Below are 20,180 nucleotides of genomic sequence, written 5' to 3'. Positions count from 1 at the left end.
TGCTGTGTTGTTTGCATAATTTTTGATAAGTAAAGTCTGTTGACTAATTAACTTAATTGACCCCTCATTTTAATCAACAGAGGAGTAAAAGTGAATGTTTGCGTGCTCTCACTTCAGAAAGGTCAATTTTTTCTTCCTATTCTCTTTTTCTCTGTCTCTCCCTCTGGATGTAAATACATGCCACATCATTGCTGGCTGGATGCCAAACACAGGTTTTCAGGGCTGTGGCTGCCTGATTCATTGTTCCAGCGTGGCTTCTCTGGCTCTACGCATTTAGTTGGATGCAGTAGCTCTCAGGCACCGTATTTGCATTCCTCAGCATTTTCCAAGCAATTTCATTGGAGTCAGTATACCGTGGAATCATAGAATAGCTCAAGTTGGAAGAGACCTTGAAAGATCACCTGGTCCAACCTTTCGTGGGGAAGGAAGGCTAGATGAGATTATCTATCACCCTGTCCAATTGCACCTTGAAAACCTCCAGTGATAGGAACTCCCCCACATCCCTGGGGAGGTTGTTCCAGTGTTCTCACTGTAAAAAAAATTATTCTTATATCAAGATGAAACCTCTCCCAGTACAACTTGTACCTGTTGCCCCTTGTCCTCTCCATGTGGCTCCTTGTGAATATTAATTAATGGTCTTGGAATTTGTCCAATAAATTTCCAGTGAGATACCTCAGTGCTGTTAACAGTATTACTGTAACACACATACTGTGCAGTATGTGACATTTTGAAATCCACTGTCATGTTTCTGAGAAAAGCAAATATGTGTATATATATATATATATCTCTTCAAAAAACTAAAAGCAATATTTAGAGTTTTAAACAGGATGTGGTGGGTTATTACTTTGCAAGTCTTTCTGCTTTTTACTCCTTTCCTAATAATTATTCCTATAGAAAATTCACCAACAATTTTTCCTTCATATTTTTAAGGATATTCACATTTCAGACATTTTAGTCAACTACAGTTTACAGATATCTGTCAACCAAATTCTGGATAAGCCATGGACCTGCATACCAAAAACACATTGTTACTTGATGGGAAAAAATCATGGTACAGATACTGCTTAGAGATTAATCAGTAACTTTCCAGAAGTCAGACTGAGAATATAACGCAATGTGAAATCTGACACAGGTTTTGTTATCACGTACTTCCACATACAAGACAAAGGCAAGTATTACACCGCCAGTAACCATACCTCCAGCAACCTTCTCCAGCTTTCATAAAAGACCCATCATGTTGTTTTTCTGCACACAGATGTGTTAACAATCTTTTGAGAACCACTGTATGTACTTAGTAAATTGACATAGAAGCTAGCATGTCAGTGGATCTCAGATCTCTAGAAACATTGTCTTAAGAGCCCAGGATGTATTTTAGAGACTGATGGCAATTAGAAAGCTGTTTTAAAACTTACAGACTATTACTTTTTGCCAGAAAGGAATAACATCACTATTCACCCTGTGTTCCAGCCAGAATCATTATAGTTTAGGGGCCCAAACAAATGTTTCTTCAAAACACCTCACTTCTATAATGATGTTTGCCAAGGCACCTATACTCTACAGAAATTTAGTCTCTTTCTTTAATAGTATGGTATACAGCTCCAAGGGTAAAGCATGGCTCCTGAAATACATTTTCATGGGTAGTCTGATTTCCATTGTTATATTTTATCAATTTGCTTCACTTTCGTAGAATCAACCATAATATTTTTTTAAAGAAATATTAACAGTAGTACTTTACCTTTTCTAACATGATTAGCATTAGATTTTGATTCTATTTTCTTACTTGCCAGCAACACAAAGCAACACAGTTCTTCAAATTCAACATTTCCTTTACCTAGGTTATTATAATCAAGACTGAGATTGTCCATATAACTTTTAACCTAGTCTCTATTTTGGCACTCACTTTTAATCTAGTGTTTCTTTGAAAACTGTCTCAGTCATTACAGAGGACTGCTTATCCTTTACAATTGTATGAATTAGGAAAGGAGTTTCTGTGATTCATTACCAGTTTAGGCCATTTCCCTGAGACCAGAGGCTGCTGGTGCCTTTGCATTTACAGCAGAACATATTCAGTTTTTTTCATAACCCTTTCAGTGAGCTGGTGCCAGGTGTTTCTCCTTGCTCATCTGCTTAATCCATGTCAGACTGGTCCTGCACAGAGATTCAAGTTAGCTTTCAAAATACAGCCAGGAATATTACGTTAATCTGTGCAGTTTTACTAAATTTGACCTGTGTCAGAATGCAGCTTCTCCTTAAAAATACCTTGTGCTAGTTCTCTGTCTGGCTAGTCTGATGGAGATGAAATCATTCCTAATTCCTGCTTTTGCATGAATGAATGCTTCCACATAGGCATAATCCATGTTCTATTACCTCAGCACGATACCATCTGAGCACCTCTCACTCACTAATGAACCTTATCATCACAATAGTCCTCTTTCTAAAGATGAGACACTGACATACAATACAAAAGTAGTCCAAGATCATCATGGGAATGTGTCTGCACTACGTACTGCAGTACAGAATAGAAACACTCAGAGTAGTCCTTCCATTCTCTGCAGGATAAACATCCTGCATTATTTGCCTCTGGCTTTATCTGTTTGTGTTTAGATATTTAGGTGAGGTATTTTGGGTATTTCTGGGCTTTTCTGCAAACTTATTTTTAGACTCAGTCTAATATGGAGTTATTCAGAAATAGCTGCTGCAGAAAAGCTACTCCTTAATAATCCTTTTTGGACTCTATTCCGGCGCAAAAGATGCCAATTTACTTCCAGAAATGTTAAAATTAGGTTTAAAATCCAGCTTATTTTACAAGTGCATGTAATTCTTTAAAAGGGTGAAGAATAGCAAGCAATAAAATAAATGAATTTTAATAAGGGGAGAAAATCATCTGCAAATCCTGAAGGGCCTGGTGTCTCACCTCCTTTTAAACTATACGTTAAAGGTGTACATGTTATTAATGCATGAAATGGTCATCATGTAGTGTCTGAAGACTGGTAAATGCCAACAGCTCGAGGCTATACGTAGCTCTGCTTACAATAGAATTTCGAATTTCTGGATACAAATAATAATAAGTACAGGGAAGCTTCAGGACACACAGGATCGAAGTCTTGAATTAAAAAAGTAAAAGCCTGTTTCTCCTCTGTGACAAAATTTATTGAACAAACCAGAATAGCCGTTGGATGCTGTGATGATCAGATGTTCTCATCCTGCCCTCTGATGACCTGGACAAGGACACTCGGTCTTTTCAGAATTTTGCCGCTTTCCATAAATGTGTCCCAGTTGTTTCTTCCAAATCTAATTAAAACATATCCATTGAACCACAGAGATTTTTCGGAATACAATATGTGGGATTTTATTGCAGAAGAGACAGCGTTGCTGTAGATTTGATTCTCGGTGTTGCCTGAGACTTACAGATCCCCTTTGACACATCAATTTGAACATGAATTTTAAAACCAGGCACTAATTCCCAAAATTTACAATTTTGGTGTTTACTGTTAAGCTATAGAAAGAGATTTTTAAACAGCAGAGGGTCTGTACTTCAAATGGAAGAAATCAGTTGGGGTATGTTGGTCAGTTTTAACTAATGCTACAGAATAAATTACCTCCTCTTTGCTGTTATGCTCTGTCTTATTCTTTTTTCCTATTATTTTCCTCTGTTTTCTGTTTACTTCTTCCAATCAACAGTAGTCTTAATTTTAAATTGTAATAAAAATTCAGATGGGAGATGGAGTTGTTCAGAACCTCTGAAAATCCAGCACTTGGTACTTTGTGTTGGGAAAAAAGCACTTGGAAATTTTGGTCTTCGTTCTCTTTGCCTGCCTTTTGATTCAGGTATGAAACACTTATATGGCTAGATCTTCAGCAGGAGCAATGTCATGTGGCAAAGCTAGAGAAAAGAGGAAAATTTGATGGTTGGAAGAGACGTGGCTCACTCGGCGCACACCATTGTCTGATATTTGGAAAGACTGAAAATTTTTGTACTGTTTACAATGTTTTGAGAGAAAAGGAACCTGTTGTCTACTTTTTTCTTTTCATGAAGATGGCATGTGCATGCTTGTTTGCATTGGTACCTGGTGAAAATAACACAGTTGCTGTTAAATAATACACCTCCATTGACTTCAGGATGTACAATCTGGATCACTTCATGTTGTCCACTGCCTACATCATGATAATGTGAGTTTGAAATCAGGACTGAAGTCCTTTGCAATTTTTGCATGAAAGGGTTTATAACAATTCTCCCTCTCCACACTGCACCCTGATGCTAAATACATTCAGCAACATGACTAAAGGGGAAAAAAAAACACCTTCACCTTGCAATCAAATTGTTTATCTTCTATCTGCCTCAGTGGAAAGAAATGTGTACATTAAATGTGTATGCATTTATGCAAATTATATAAATATACACACATATTAAGTAGCATCTCCTTTCCTCATTAACACTTATGTGTTTTGGCAGGCACTACAAAACAAACAGGTGGTCTGTTATGAACTGATAGTGTTGTTAAAGTCTGAAGAGCTGAGGGAAAAAAGTCACGGCTTGCATTCAGCCAAACTCAGCATAATTGTTATTGGCACTTATTGCAATGAAACCTGTCAGGGATGGAAAGAAAGATATGTCACTGCGTCTGGCCAAACACAGGAGGGAAGAGAACAGAAATGTTTATAACTCATTTGTATTTAAAGTTCTTCCTGGTGGAAAGCCCATCTCCCTGTCCTTCCGTGTTTGTTTTGCAAGGCATTTATACTCTATGAATTTTAATAGAACCTAGCCGACTATATTACAATACTGTATGAACATCTGATGGAAAACTCTAACTGCCAGTCACCACATGTTGTGTCTGGATGCTCTCTCTAATCCCATATCCTCCTAATATTAAATCCCAGATGCTTCAAGGAAAGACGTGATCCCTGAAATGTGCTTATTGGAATACTTCTATACATAGGGGGAAAATCTCTTCCCATCTCCACTTGCTCAAGCTGTGCTCTGGAACGCTTAGATAAGTAGTACCTGTAACACTGCCACTTCAGCCACTATTTTTCCATTTCTCATTACGACACATTTAAATGCATTTTTTTCTGAATAGGCATTGAAGTCTCGGAGGGAAAATATTAGTCTTCACAGTAACTTATCACAGACTTCATGTGTTAATTACATGGTGAGTAAAATAATAACTCCCTTTATAATGCTTCTTAATTTCATTGAGCACACAAAGACTTACACCTTTTTAAGACATCACACCACAGTGCAGTGAGCGTGCCAACTACTAACATCACAGGCGGCAGCGTATCACAGACGGTCTGTGCACAGCCTCCATCGTGCCAGTGGAAAGGAGGGGACAGAACGGAGCCAGTACTTGGAAAGAAATGATTTACATTTTCTCAGCATGACAAATGATGGATCTCAACCAATAGCCTAGGAAAAATAAACTGCAAAGATTTTAGACCGAATGTCAGATACCCCCTTTCCTTCGCAATGAGCAGGCCTCGGATTTGAAGCTGAGGCCTATACTTACTTTTCCTAGACAACACCATTAACACACTCTTGCTAGCTGATCTATTGGCAAGTTTTGAGCATATTCCTTCATGTGTCGTGCTGCCACAGTAGTCCATGAAGAGTGCATTTTTTACCCTTTCCATAAATTAACGTGTTCTTATTCACAGAGTATCAGGATCATGGTTGGAGCTTGACTTTCCTTTCTCTACTGTGCAGAGATTTGTCAAGAAATTAAGAGCTGCATATTTTCACTTCGGACTCCATACTGACATTTTTTAACATATGCTTATGTCTAGCATATCTAGTGTTAGTCTGTAAAACAGCATGATGAGTGCTAAATTGCCAAGAACTCCTCCCTTAGTTACATATGTATACATGCAACTCCCATGTACATGTAAGTGAAGAATTCCACTCAAACCAGCCCTCTAGGAAGCCAAGACCAGCATCTCAGATAATTAAATGTTTCAGTTAAAATTGCATATATCCATACACAACCAAATCAGGGTGTTTCAATCTTTGTGCACATGATCATGCATTCACAGGGACAGACCTTGCTACTCATTTCCTGACAGAGAGGTTCCACAACAATAAATATAGAAGAAATCTTCTCAAGTAAAATAATAAATGCTGTTACATAAATGTTTTCATGCTTAATCTGATCAACTTTAATATAATTATTGTAGCACTTTATTAGTACAGTGGAAAATAAATTACAAACTTTTTTTTTAAAAAGCGCAGATATTGTACTATTAAACATTTCATTTCCCTAAAACTGTTATTCTTTGTACCCACCCTTCCTTTTGTTCCCTCCTAAAAAAAAAGTCAGAAAAATAAATGAAAATAAATGTCTGGTGGACTAAAATTGTGTCTGACTTTTCAAGTAAATGAGAATTGCAGAGCTGGTAAAACTGGTGCTGCAAAATGTTGGAAAAAAATATTGTTGTATTTTGTTTACAGAAAACCTATGTTTGGGGATGTTTGAAAGTGACAACCTTTTAAGGGAAGAAAAAACCCCAAACACACCTCCACAGATTTACATAAAGTGCTTCCAGGTTACATTGGTTGTTGGTTTGGCTAGCTTTTCTTGTAAGTGATGATACAGGTGAATCTGGTGACTAATGTTGTTTTCATGCTTCTATCCATCCAAGAGCTTTCCCAGACTTTGGTCCTGTCCATCTGCTCCAGCAAGAGACCCCTAAAAGGCTTGGGGGAAAAGAAGAAGAGAAAGAGGCCAGATGATGAGGGTTTTAGTTTGTAGGGGTTTGTAATTTACAATCTACTCTTTTAGGAGTTAAAGCACCAATACGATAAGTGCTGAAGTGCCTTTGAGCTGCCACTGATTCTCATGTGAGCAAAAATGGGTTCTGCTATGAAAGCAGGAGATAGTCCAACACAGGCATCCTTGCAGAGCTTCCCTGGTGCTTGTAACAACAGTTCAAAAACACAGTCCCTCTGAACCCCACTGGAGACAGAAAAGTTAGTGTTCACAAATACACACTGGCTGGTTTATGAAATATTCTGTGCAACTGTAAACAGTAATTTTGTTCTAACTTAGGGAGTGCGCACAAGGTAGCAATCTCTGGCACAGTCTTATGCAATGAAAACTGAAGAAACATGAAAAAGAAAAGTTTTCCATGCAAAACCTATGTACATGTAATTCCAAGACATGACTATCGACAAGGACAGTCTTGCGCCTCAGCTGAACTTCAGAGTAGCATGTCCTTTTTTATCAAAAGATAATCATACATTCATGGGGGTCAAAGGCTCATTTGTTAAGCAAATGTCAGTTACATAGAAACACTTGGGGAAAAGGAATTCTGGTGCACTGGGAAGAAACTGGAAAATCTGCATCTGTGAATTTAATTCCAATGAATTAACAATCTAGAAAATGGATTCTAGGTGGTATGACTTTGTAAAATATTCACCTAAACCCCAGTATAAGCGTCTCAAACCCAGCTACTCTAATCACTGGGAAACTGAGGTTACCCCTGTCTTAGCTTAGCTTGAGGTCAGGGATGTGCTCTTGAAGTGAACCCCTCAATAATCCTCACCATACTTTTGTGCACATCATGAAACTCTAAGTACACAATCTGAATTATTTTAGATGAAACTAGACTGTATGCAGAGCCCCAGGGGCATACCCATCATGTTGCTGCCACTAATGAGCACTCAGCACCCAGGGCTAGGCAGCAGCCAGGCCAAAGTAAATCCCTGAAACTCATTTAACATAGTTGTGAGGGCTTCGGCAGCAGCTGTTCCCCCATCCAGATCCACTGCACTGCCCGAGTTGCTCATCTTGACGTAGTCTGAGTGAACCTCTTCTTTGTCTAACCAAGTATGGTGAGAAAGGGCGGGCTTTGGTTCCTAACTCAGGGGAAAAAAATTAGAAATGCGTGAAAGTTGAGTGGAGAGAGGCATTTCCCTGCACCTCAGACTTAGAGACATCTTTGTGGCTAGAGGATTAAAATGCTCCCTTCACCGTAGGTTAGACAGCTGTATTAGTGTCCTGAATTTTATGACTCCCCTTTTTAAGTAATGAATTAACCACACACATGATATAAACAGCTGAAGTATTTGATTCCGCAATGGGGATGCCACAAAATACTAAGCACACAAAACTTGGTGTTTGAGTACCAACAACAGAACAAGGTGCACTCTAGAACTTTCAGATGGCACGCACAAAGTTTTCTTCTAAGAAGACTAGGCGGATCTTGGGACTTCATTTAAAGTACTGAAAAAAATGAGCTGACATCACTTGTACTACCTTGCATTTGCCAGAGGCTAAGACCATACGTGTAAACAGTGACTGTAAGTCAGCTGATGCTCTTATTACCTTATGTTTACTCTCTTGTATGTCTGTATGTTTGCAGAGGTATTCAAATTAGACAACTGTGGTTACAATGTTTTGCTGCCCAGTATCACTGTTTGTTTTGGTGCAAGAGGCATTTGTAAAAAAATTACAGGTGAGACAAGAGCTCCAAAAGCTAAAGACTAGCACAAGCCCACGCGTTTGCTACTGGACGAGCACACACTAGCTAACTGCTTTTTAAGTGTATGGAGCCATCAGTCTGGTCTGAACTCAGAGACATCATCCCGTAAACACTCAGATCTACAGCAGATATTTCAGTGCTAAACATGATGTAGATTTCCCTACAGCTGTCCATGAAATAACCACCCAGTTTATCCTTTCACAGAAAGAGTGTAGTTTAAAACCAAGATATTTTTTCTCAATTTTAATGAAGAAGTTGAAGTAGAAAAATCATCATCCAGCTGAATGACAAAATGGGTTCAATTTGTTTCTGCTTGTGTCTGCCTCCTGAAAAGCAGAGCATGTGCAGGATAGAAAGGATAGGGGTTCACATTCACTGAGATTGGGGTAGAATGGTGAGTTGGGGCAAAAATCCTTTTCTGGGCTGAAAGACTTCTCCAAACTGGAATCCTCTAGTTTGCTGGCAGAAATGCTCTCATGACAACTCAGCTGGCTTTGGAGAATCTGAGAGCTGCTACCTTGAACACTTCTCTTTTCCTAAGGCAGTCACAAAGCACACAACCACCCTGGAAACCAGTTATATCTCTAGCAGCAGCTACAAGCTGGATACTGAAACAGGTAGTAATGACCCCATTCTCAGAGCTTGAGTTCTCTTCCCTTCCTCTGTGATACTCATTAAAAAATCACTGTTTTTATTTTCTACAAAAAGCAGCAGTGGGAAAAGTGATCGTACAAATCCATCTTAATCTTCACAAATACCATTGACTCCTTCACTGAATGTCTCTGATTCACTGTCTTCCTAGACAGGGGTTAGGTTGTCTTCCACCAGTAGTCACAGTCTGCTCTTCATCAACAAAGCTGTAAACACCAACTACGAAATTGCAGCATCTCTTCTTGCTGTTGAGAATTACGCTAGAGCATGTATAGCCATCCCACGGAGCATTGCCTTACTGTTAGGTCACCTATTGCTCTGACAAAGATGATTTAGGGGTGATTTCAGACAGACAGAGGAAGAGTGATTTAGAGGTCAGAGTGTGCTGTCAGCAAGTGAGGTTGGAATTGAAATTTGATGGGCTGAATGCATGTTCAGAAATGCCATGCTTTTCTGCCTTTATCATTTTGTAGACATGGTTGTTTAAATCTATAATACAGAGACCAGAAGGTAAGCCTCAAATAAAATCTTCCCTTATAGTGTGACGGCTTTTTGCTCATTTTTTTGTATGCTGAATTTAAGAAGCCACATAAACCCTGATTTTTCTTCCTCGTTTTCTTTTACTGTGTCCTGCTTTTGAAGTCAAACACTCAAAATCAACATCAGCTCTATGAAGATATACAAACACACAAAAGAAAAAGAGAGAAAAGAGCTAGACAGTGGAGTCTGGAATGTCTTCAACCAAACTATAAATTTACATTGTTAAGAAGAGCCAAACCACAGTCACTGCTGATTTAAAGGAACTCTTGTACTTAGTGATCATTTTCATGAAGCAGAATGCATGGAAAACAAACATTAAGGTTTATAAACAGAAAGTAAATAAATGGTGCCGGGTGTTGGTCACCACCAATTCGTTTATAGACTGCTCCACTCAAACCATCTGCCGTTAGAACAAAAAAGCACAGAAATCCTTTGAAACTGTAACTTTTATTACAGAGTATGAAAATATCCCAGACAAGCTGAAATTGAGCCCCCTTGTCCTTGTGTGTATGCATACACATGTGCTTTCTTGTTGACATGTATTATTATAGAGGTGAGCTTTCTGCAGACATTGGACTACTCCTTTACACCAGCTATTTTGAGACCTAGAGTAAACCAAGCAACAGTTTGCAAAAATTGTCTCATCCTTACACAGAAGGTTAGCATGAACACGCAGTCCTCTAGAGAGCACTTGAATTTAAGTGGTGCATATGACTTGTACCTGATCTTAACAGTTGACTCTTAATCCTGTAGGTGCTCTTTAATTCCAAAAAAAATTCACTGAAGAGTTGTCTGGAAAACAATGAAAACAGTAATCACGTTAGGGTGCCTGTGATCCTGGTAAGAACAAGTTATTGAGAGGTGTCATTGGGTAGAGTTAACATCTGTCATTAATTCTATACACTGTCTATATAGAATAGAATAGAATAGAATAGAATAGAATAGAATAGAATAGAATAGAATAGAATAGAATAGAATAGAATAGAATAGAATAGAAGGCATAATTTTGCAATAAAATTTATTATCAATCCAGTGGAAAATGTAGCATAATTTATTTCATTGTTGGTTTACTATTTTTCAGTGAACAATGTGAAGAAAAAAAAAAAAGAGTGTACAAGCATTAAAGCTAGAAACAGAAAATGTATATACAAAATCTCTTTGAATATATTTGAGCCTCCTGCGGTAGGCCTTCAGTCAGAAATTATAACAAAAACTGTCCATTGACTTCAGAATAGTGTTAGCCAAGCTCCTATATCTAGTAGATTTGGCCAAATGATGAATTTGGGAAGAATTTTTTAAAAATATTTTTAAAATTTCTCTTATTATTTTAAGTTAATAATAATTACTTTGTGAATAACTAAAATGTGTGCTATTCCTCATGTAATACCTTTTCAGCTAAAAATAATTTTTATTTCTTTCCCATTCTCTCCTATGATTTACCAGCTCCAATAATAATGTGACTTTTCTTGTAACTTCCTGTCCTTTATTTACATCCTAAACAGGGACAGTGTTAAATTAAAATATTACGTGTTAAAAATAAGCCCTGTTCATTTATGAAGAGCTGCATTTGTTTGGTGCAATTTGGGGAAAACGGTATGCTTATCTGCCATAATGTTTTTTGAAGTGGAAACATAATGTGGGGCATTTGCAAGGGCACATGGAGCAGTTCAGAAGTGCATTGGTTAACCATGACCCAGTTTATTCGTTCCTACAGGGACATTATTAGCAGAAAGGATTGTGATTCTCCCAAGGGCTCTCTCCAGTGTGGTTCATTTGGGTAAAGGGTTTCTTTTCCCCAAAAACATGCTTCCTAACCTCCACATGTGCTGTAATATCAGCTACGGCCCTGGAGGAGGTGAATGCTAGAGCAGTTCACTAAAGTTCCTTGTGCCATAATATTGCAAACCAAGGGTGTGTACCTTCCCGTACTGCAAATGCAGGGTTGTCTCTTCTAGATTAGAGAAGGGTTTCCCCTAAAACAAAATTATGTATACGGAAAGGAACAAACCAGCTTTCTCTGTGGCAGAAAAAAAAAATGCCTGCTAATAGCAATGAAATTAATCATAATAGACCATGGCAAGATACCACCCATTGAGTAAACAGTAACTTGATAACACAGCAAAAGTGCTTAGAAAAAACCCACAGTGACTCCTTCTAACATTAATTAAGCTGTCGATTGCCATTTAATATGTAGAGAAGGAACAGAATCTGGTCTCTCAGTGTAAAATGTCCTCTGCTAATGAGGGGCCAGAAGAGCATACTATGTGCTTTAACCATGCAGTGAAAAATACCTAAGCACCTCTTCAGATAAAAATAGCAATTTTTTTTTTCTAAAAAGGCACTTTGTCACAATTTAAAGCCTAAGAATTATTCTTTGAAACTATCTAATAAATATTGTATGAGACATAGACATCTGAGGAACATGCTGTTCATGATCAATTCAAAATCAAAATCAAAAAACCTTGACAAATTCATTATTACTGCAAATTATTATTTCAGATAGAGTTTTGATGTTGGAATTTTTTCAGACCTTTTAACTACATCAAAATCTCCTCACTGCTCTTTTGGTTTAGGTTGTATTCAAATTAGTTTAAGGAAGAAATTTTTTATAAAAACTGTTAAAGATGTGAAAATGGAATATATTTGGTTAAAATGCAAAACATGGAAATATAATTTCTTTTGTAAGATCTCCCTCCTAAACCTTAGCTGAATATTTGCAGAATGTCATGGCATAACTTCAACAGTCTAGAAAAATCTTTGAAAGGTTGAAGCCCAAGGAAATGTTATCCTGTAATAGTCTCTGCTGAGCAGATAAATAACAACACACATAGAAAAACTTCTCTTTGGCTAAGTGTTCAGCTGAATATATCCCTATTGGTTTTTTTTTCTCCTTCGAAAGATGTTGCATTGCAGAAAAAATACCAGAAATGCCAGCAAAACCAAACCCAACAGGCTGATCTGAAAAGACTTCTTTGTATTTTGAAAACAGAGCTCTAATAAGCAATGTTAGCGGGCTGCTAAAAAACCCCAAACCCTCAAGAACTCACTTTAAGGAAAAAAACCCTACAGTGTTGGATGGTTCTTGTACCTCTCCTGCAAACCAAAATATAGCTCATCAAAATTAGCCAAAAGGCTTCCATTTGCTTTCCTGGGCTCAGATAAAGTCCTTCATCCTGAATAGACTGTGATTAAAAATAAAAGAAAAAAAAAAAAAGAGCAGAGATGAGATGAGGATAAAGGATTTCTGACTTCCTATTCATTGTAAACTCTCCAATAAGCCCTCTCCATTGTAAGGGGCATGCAATAAGACTGTCAGTGGCTGTCTGCTGAGTTCCTGTGCTTCAGGCTCATGAAGCATCAATCACGACAATAAGGCTTTCTCCATTTCTACAAATACTGATCATATTGTTCTCTCTCCCTGACTCTGTACCCAGATGAGAGTCAGGGTCCCATGAGAGTACTACTTGTTAAAGAGACAAACTGGCAAAGAGCACGGGAGAGCTGTGTGTGAAACCGAGGGCAGAAGTCCCCTCTATTTCCATGGCTCCTCAGGAGTTAAGGCACAGAGGATTGTAACCCCTGCTCGTTTTGTTTGGCAGGGAAACCACAGCCCCCAGGCAATGCTGCAGTGAAGGATACAGGCACATCTTCTACAAGTCAGTTCTTCTGCTTTTGGGGAGGTTGGCCCCCTGAGTTAAGTGAATAATGAATTGTAAACAGAAGAACTGTGTCTGTGGGTATTTCCACAAATAGCTAGAGAGAGTATAAAAATTTATTAGGTGCCAATGGAAAAGGCAGGTGATTAAATGATACTGCTGCAGCAGTAACTCTAAGAGATGCTGTTTGTTTCCAGCATGTACCTGAACCTATTCCAAGTACTTTTATGCTGACTGTAACCGGTTCCAACATTTAGAAGCAAGAACTCTTTTTAGTCAGTAATAATGCGATGCTGGCGTAGTTAAATGGTGTCCTAGAGAGGATTTTTCTTAGAGAAAAGAATCTTATGACTTAGCTAGTTCTCCACAACTTTTAATGACCCAGGCTATGGTTTTGGGCTCTGTGCTCGTGTCTAAACTATGACTTGGATCCCTGCAGGAATGGCCAGGGCAACCCACTGGAACGCACTAGAGTTTTCTTCCTGACCACACTCCCAAATCTCTAAATAAATCTGGGGCACACAGGAGGATGGGGCATACCCATATCTCAACTCTGAATGACATTGGGACTTCACAGGGGTTGGTACCCAGCCCTGGGCATCTGGAAGAGCTGCACAGTTGATCTGTGTTTAGGAAGGGTCAGTCTTGTAGCTGTGGATGTTTGGGGAGTTGATATTTCCTTTTTGTGACAGTAGCCGCTTCAGCCTGTGCCAGAAAGCCAAGTGCTGCTGTCCCACAGAACCTGAGGCATGGAGTTACCCCGCCGGTCTGGGGCTTGTGCCAAAATAGAGAACATCTGCTAGATTCACCTGGAAAAAGTAATCATTCAGAATTGTGTAACTCTATACACTGCTGAGTTAGGACTTGATAAAGTAAAAAATTCACACAGAATTCTGCCCTAATTTGGGCCTCCAGTGAGGCCCAATCTTTGCCTGATAGGTGAAAAACCACAGGAATGTTTGGCTGCATATTTCAACCTGTGATAGCTAGTTGCAGCCTATTAGGGGGATGCTGAAGGTTGTTGACTTGCTGGAACAGGTGAGATCCACCCTGTGTATAAGGGATATGAAAGCAGCTATAGGGAAGAGGAAGTTAACGTCTGGAACAAATACTGTGGGAAAAAGCCTGTTGAGTAAGTTTTCAATACAGTCACAGTGTTTTGAATTATGCTTCTTCATGGTAAAACCAAATTCCAAACATGGTGACTTATTACCTTACTACAATGAGTGTCAGGGTAGAAATTCCTTTGGCTCACCTTATTCTGTTAACATTACCATATTCAGTTGGAAATGGAGGAAGAAATATAAACCTGCAAGAAAAAAAGAAAAAAGAGAACAAAAACAAAGAAAAAAAAGGTCCTCTGGTTGTAATATTTCCAGAGCAGACTTAATCCAGAAAATACTGTAAGATTCATAGGAAATATTGTTTGCATGAGGTCTCTAGCATGATTTCCATGACTCTGGGTGAGTTCGTTTGGATACTAATCCAAATCATGTCTGCAAAACTTTAGTCAAATGCCTCTGTGATTATAAATCTGATCAGAATACTATATCTATCCCTTAAATATTCGTTGCTAGCATTCAGTAATTGTGTGCTACATGAAAGAAAAAACATGGACAGTGGCCAAAATGGTGAGTGGCTGGATTCCTGTCCAGTAATCTTCATCAGCCCAATAAAATGAGGATTTTTCTGCAAAACCTGACATCAGCTTAAAATTGAAATCTGTTCCAAGAGTGTAGTTCTGAAAACATTCCTCTTCAAATCAGGTTTTCCTTCTTGTTCCTTAGGAACTTTGTCCCTCGCCCTGTAATTACTTACCACTAAAAATGTCTAAGGGAAAATGGATTGATGTCTTCTCTCCTGTGATACTGAAACATCATTCCAGACCAACAATATGAAGTCTTAATAAACAATCACTATTATTCATGTCATTGCCTGGAGTTGGTCAGAATTCATAGAAAGAGGAGTTCGATTTATCGGTCTGTGAAATAGCTTGGTGAAAGGAATGCCTGCATTTACAGCCTGGCTCAAAAGAAAAAAAAATACTGCTGTTAAATAGCTCCTAGGGTGGGTAACAAAATCAAATCAAATGAAGTTCCATTAATCTGTCCCAGGGCCGGAGATATCATCATCCCAAATCCTAAATCACTTCTGGCAAGCCGTCAGCACAAGAATCCCCTCTGTGCAGAAACTGCTAGATAGTTTGGAGACTTCCAAATCGTATTTGGCCCCAGTTGTCATCCATTATACATCTATTGTAACGGGAGCACTGAATTACAGATAACCCAACCCAAAACATACAGAAAATCACATAACTTTTTCACTGTTGTTTTAGGTGAGTTTTCAAATATAACCCAGAGTCCTACATCATGACACAGTGATTGTTATTCTTGTACAAATACTATGCACTACTTAGGAGTGGTCTATTCTTAAACCCATTATGGTTATTTTACTCTAATGTAAATAGCAACAGATACAAGTGTTAACAAATGAGACTTTGCTCCCATATCCCTGTCAATGCCTTGCCAGCTTCCTGGAGGGAAACTCAATGACGCAGGCCTTTATTCACTGGAAGGCCTGTGTGTTTATTTGCAAACAAAACATTTGCATGTGATCCGAAGCCTATGATTTGCCTACACTATGTTGTCATCCCAACCATGTTTGTTAACACCAGACTGAACAAATCGGAGGCAGTACAAATGTCAAAAGTTCAATGGCAGATTGAAAGCCTGGGTGTGTCTAAAGCATTCACTATTGTTTATCAACAAAGTCACATATAATAGCGTGACATTCTTTGTGCCTATACGGCAAGTGAAGATGGAAAGTAAATGATAATTGCTCTACTTATACACATTGAGCTTGTTAAGACTCTAGGGCAAATCGTTGCTTTCTTTTCCTCTGTAATAAGAGAAGCTTTTGAAATAGCTTTTCTGATTTATTTGAATGCTTGTGTTCTACTACTTAAACTTTATATTGTGGAGTCACTCCTATTTTAGGATTTAAGATTTTCTTCTCTTTCATCCTATGAAGAACTGGCAGCATCACATTGCCTGAAGGGTCTTACGGATAAAAGCATTAGTTTGCTAAGTCACTTTACCTGCTTCCTTCTTTCATTTAATTCTTTTAAATGTCTCACTCCCCTCACAGTCCATGTATTACCCAGACCATTTTACAGGATTTTACAACTGCTGTTTTTCAGCAATCAGCGCTCTTGACATTCTATACTAGAAATTTCCTACCGAACATTTGAGAAGATATTCTCCTACAAGAAAAAAAAAACAAACCAGCAATAAAAAAAGACTGTCAAAAACACAGCTCACGTTTTCACGGGAACAGCCAGGCAAAGGACACTGACCCCGCTCTGGAATGGAGCTCATGTGGGATAGCTCGTATCAGCCTCACTCCTGTTGCTGGCATGAGAAAATTACTGATGATAAAGGGCACATACCTTAATCTTCACAGAACCTTTGTGTTCCTGCCTACTGTGTAACTAATAGCCATTTGGGGCCCTGAAGACTACTGTCAGTTAAGTTGTTCTAATTCAGGGTCAGTAGACTGGATCAAGGCACTAACGATGCTGTTGCAGGGACACCTAACGATGGTTAACACTTAACTAGGGCTCCAGGTTTCTTGGATGAAGGACCTCACCAATGTGCCAACAGAAGACATTGACTACAGTTGTATTTCAGGGAGGATTTGTGAAGCACTACACTTGGAATGAGTTTAGCCCACAAGTGGAAACAATATAGCTGTGTCAAGGAAGCACTCAGCCTAAAATAATCTTCCCGTCTACTTACCGGGAAGAAAATTCATGCAGTGCAGCACAGCACTGCACTAACATAGCTATATTGCTCCTGGGACCCTCTGCAGGGAGCTGTACTGTGTTGTAAAGACGTGGCAGCTACTTTAAAGTAGCTCAAGTATCTCTTGTGCTTATGCTTTTTGAGGCATACAGATTCCCAGACTGCAGACACGGTGGATGATCCCCGCCACAGTGGGATTTCTGGAAGTAAGGAGATAAAGTCAGTTAGAACTCTACAGTGAAAGAAAACTCTTCAAAACCACCTTTTAAGTCTGAAATGTCTCAGCAGCTTCAGCTCAGTAGCACACAGATATATTCTGATTTTGGAAACACCCTGTTTCTGTTCCTGCATTTAGGCCAAAAGTGACAGTGATAAACAAAAGTAACAGCTATATTCAGGACCCCACATATTCTGCAGACTTTGAACTTTGAATTTTGTTCCCTTATCAATCTTTTGCTGAAGCATCACACTGCAGTATAGAAACCTGCATCTAAAGAGTAAAAGCCATTCTAGCACAGAAAATAGGAAGAAAAGATGAACCTGAGAGGACCACGTCTTCCCAAACCTCCTGTTCTGTACCATCCCTCATATCAGCTCTAACTTAACCTAAACCTCGCTAAAGGAATGGATTTGAAAGATGGGTTCTGCAGGGAGTGAAGCATTTCTAACTGTGGTATTGTATTACTTAAACTTATATTTTGCATTGCAACATCTTGAGGGTCCAACAGAGAATGGAGGGCATTGGCTTTCTGTTGTGTTTATACACAGTAAGACAAAGGCTTTGGCTGTATCTTTAGGCACAGCTGAGTAACAGGTGAGAATTTCAGAAGTCTGCAGAAAAAAAGGAAAGGATAAACACAGAGAGGAATACAATCTAGAGAAACAGGAACGTGTAATCCCCTGTATTTTAGGCAAAGATTACCATTACACAGCTAGTCTAAAGAAATGGGACTCCCAGGGTGTCACCACACCACCTCCTCTAGCCATCTCCTTAGAGAATCCAGATGCTACAATTGCACATTCAGTGTTACTTTGACTGGTGAGATATTACCATTCTAGCCACAGATGTGACTGATCTGGCCCTACTTGGCCTGAACTCTTCACCAGGGAAATACTCTTGCATTTGGTTGCAAAGCAGGAGCTAAACTTAGCTTTGTCCTTGCCAGTACCCTCATCCTAGTATCTTGGCACATCACATTAAAAAAAAAAGGAAGATATCTATGGAGCCTTGGTACCGGTGGTAAGCTAGCAAATTAATAAGGAATTGCAGGACTGCTGTTTTGAATTTGAGAGCCTATTTCACCATTCTGCCGTTGAAGCTTTTAGCTTATTCTCCTTGTATTGGATCTGGACCTACATCTTCAAGTTTCTCTTCAACTTGTTTCTGCTAATATGTTTTTATATTATTCTTGTTTCTTGCTCCCTATTTCCTGATCTCCCTTCCTCTCCCACCTCCTTTATTAAGTTTTCTAGTGACAGAATGATTTTCAGACGTTGCGGCCTGGAATAGGTATCTGAGGACTTGAAAAGATCCACCGTCAATTTTGTTAAGCAATGAAACTATAGAGGCACACATGTGGAGAAGTGCTAGATCCTCTTTTATCCTCTTAGTCAAGAAGCCAATTTGTATAGGTTGGTTAGATCCTTTAGTAAATTATTGCTATGCTACGTGTCTTAATGGAGATAAATTTCATCCTGTATATTCTGACAGGCCCTTCTGACAGGACCTCCTTTTATCTAGACTTGCTTGTTTTAAAATAATTATAATTGCCTGGAAATTAATGTACCGTTCTTATGAAGTTATTATTCTTAACATTTCCAGAATTAAAAACATATCTATTCTAAGTTCTACTTCTGTACTTGCCCACATTTCAGGTTCAAATCAAATCAAAGGCAAGTCTAAGAATGAGTTGAAAAACCTCTACATGTGTTTTTTGTTTGGATGAAATATGTAATAAATTCTCATGAAGTCTACTTTAGCTCCTACAGTTAGAGCCATTGAGTGAAAAAACATGAGGGGAGAGAAACAGGCACGTATTTTTGATTTTTTGAGTTTATATATCTACTTACATTAAAGGTAGAAAGAAAATTAAATTATAAATGTTATAAACATTTGGCAGGCTTAGGAAAGCTGTAGCCTGAAGAAAAAAATCATGCATTAATAGAGATCTAGCAAAGCAAGCAAGCTGCTACTGCCTTGTCAACATTGGGCTACTGCAGCTGTCCAACACTAGTAGTGTGACAGTCTCTAAAGCCTTGCAGAGATTATCCAGAGAGCATCAGCTGGTGTCACTCTCATTGTTTTTTCCTACCTGAAACGTAGAAAACATGAAGGGAAAGTGAAATGGGGAGCAGTTGTAAGTCGATACTGAGTTTAAGCTACTAAACCAGGAATGTCTCCATGATCCTGTGGGTAGATTGTTGGCTGGACTATGTTTCAATTCCACACCAAGAAAGGTATGGCTATGTGCCATGCTTGTTTTCTTTCAGCCCTCTCAAGAGGGCTTTATGCAGTAGACGCTGGAAATGACAGCCTACTCTAATAGTTCCTTCTTTGGAATTCTAAGGGGAAGGCACTGTGGTGCATGTAATACTTGCCTTAACAGCTACTTTTTTAGTGTCTTATAACTACTACTGCATTATGAATGATGTAATGCAAATAAATAAAAAACTGGAAAATCTAAAATAAAATTTTTATTTGCCGTGAAACCATAATTTAACCAGCAGCTGACTCACAAGGTATACCTACATTACTGCGTGATGTAGTACAAACAGGGAAGAAGTGGGGTTTCGTTCATTGCAATCTGTGGCGGTTCTAGGACCATATGTACACTTCATGTCTTTGCTGGCATTGCAGTTCCCACCAGTTGCTAGTACTAGGTCCTTTCCATGCAAAGAACACAAACTTGCAAAAGGGCCTTGCACCCATAGCAAGAGTGGTACTCACTCTGTGGGCTGTCCTACTGTGTCTGAAACCTTGGATCCAAAATGGAGGAAAGTGCTTTGAGTATGACAGTGGTGTCCTCAGGGACATATCTCAAGCCTTGAT

The sequence above is a fragment of the Larus michahellis genome, chromosome 1 (assembly GCF_964199755.1).
Source record: "Larus michahellis chromosome 1, bLarMic1.1, whole genome shotgun sequence".
NCBI classification, from domain to species: Eukaryota; Metazoa; Chordata; class Aves; order Charadriiformes; family Laridae; genus Larus; species Larus michahellis.
The sequence above is the reverse complement of the archived record's forward strand: the minus strand, read 5'-3'. Positions refer to the sequence as shown.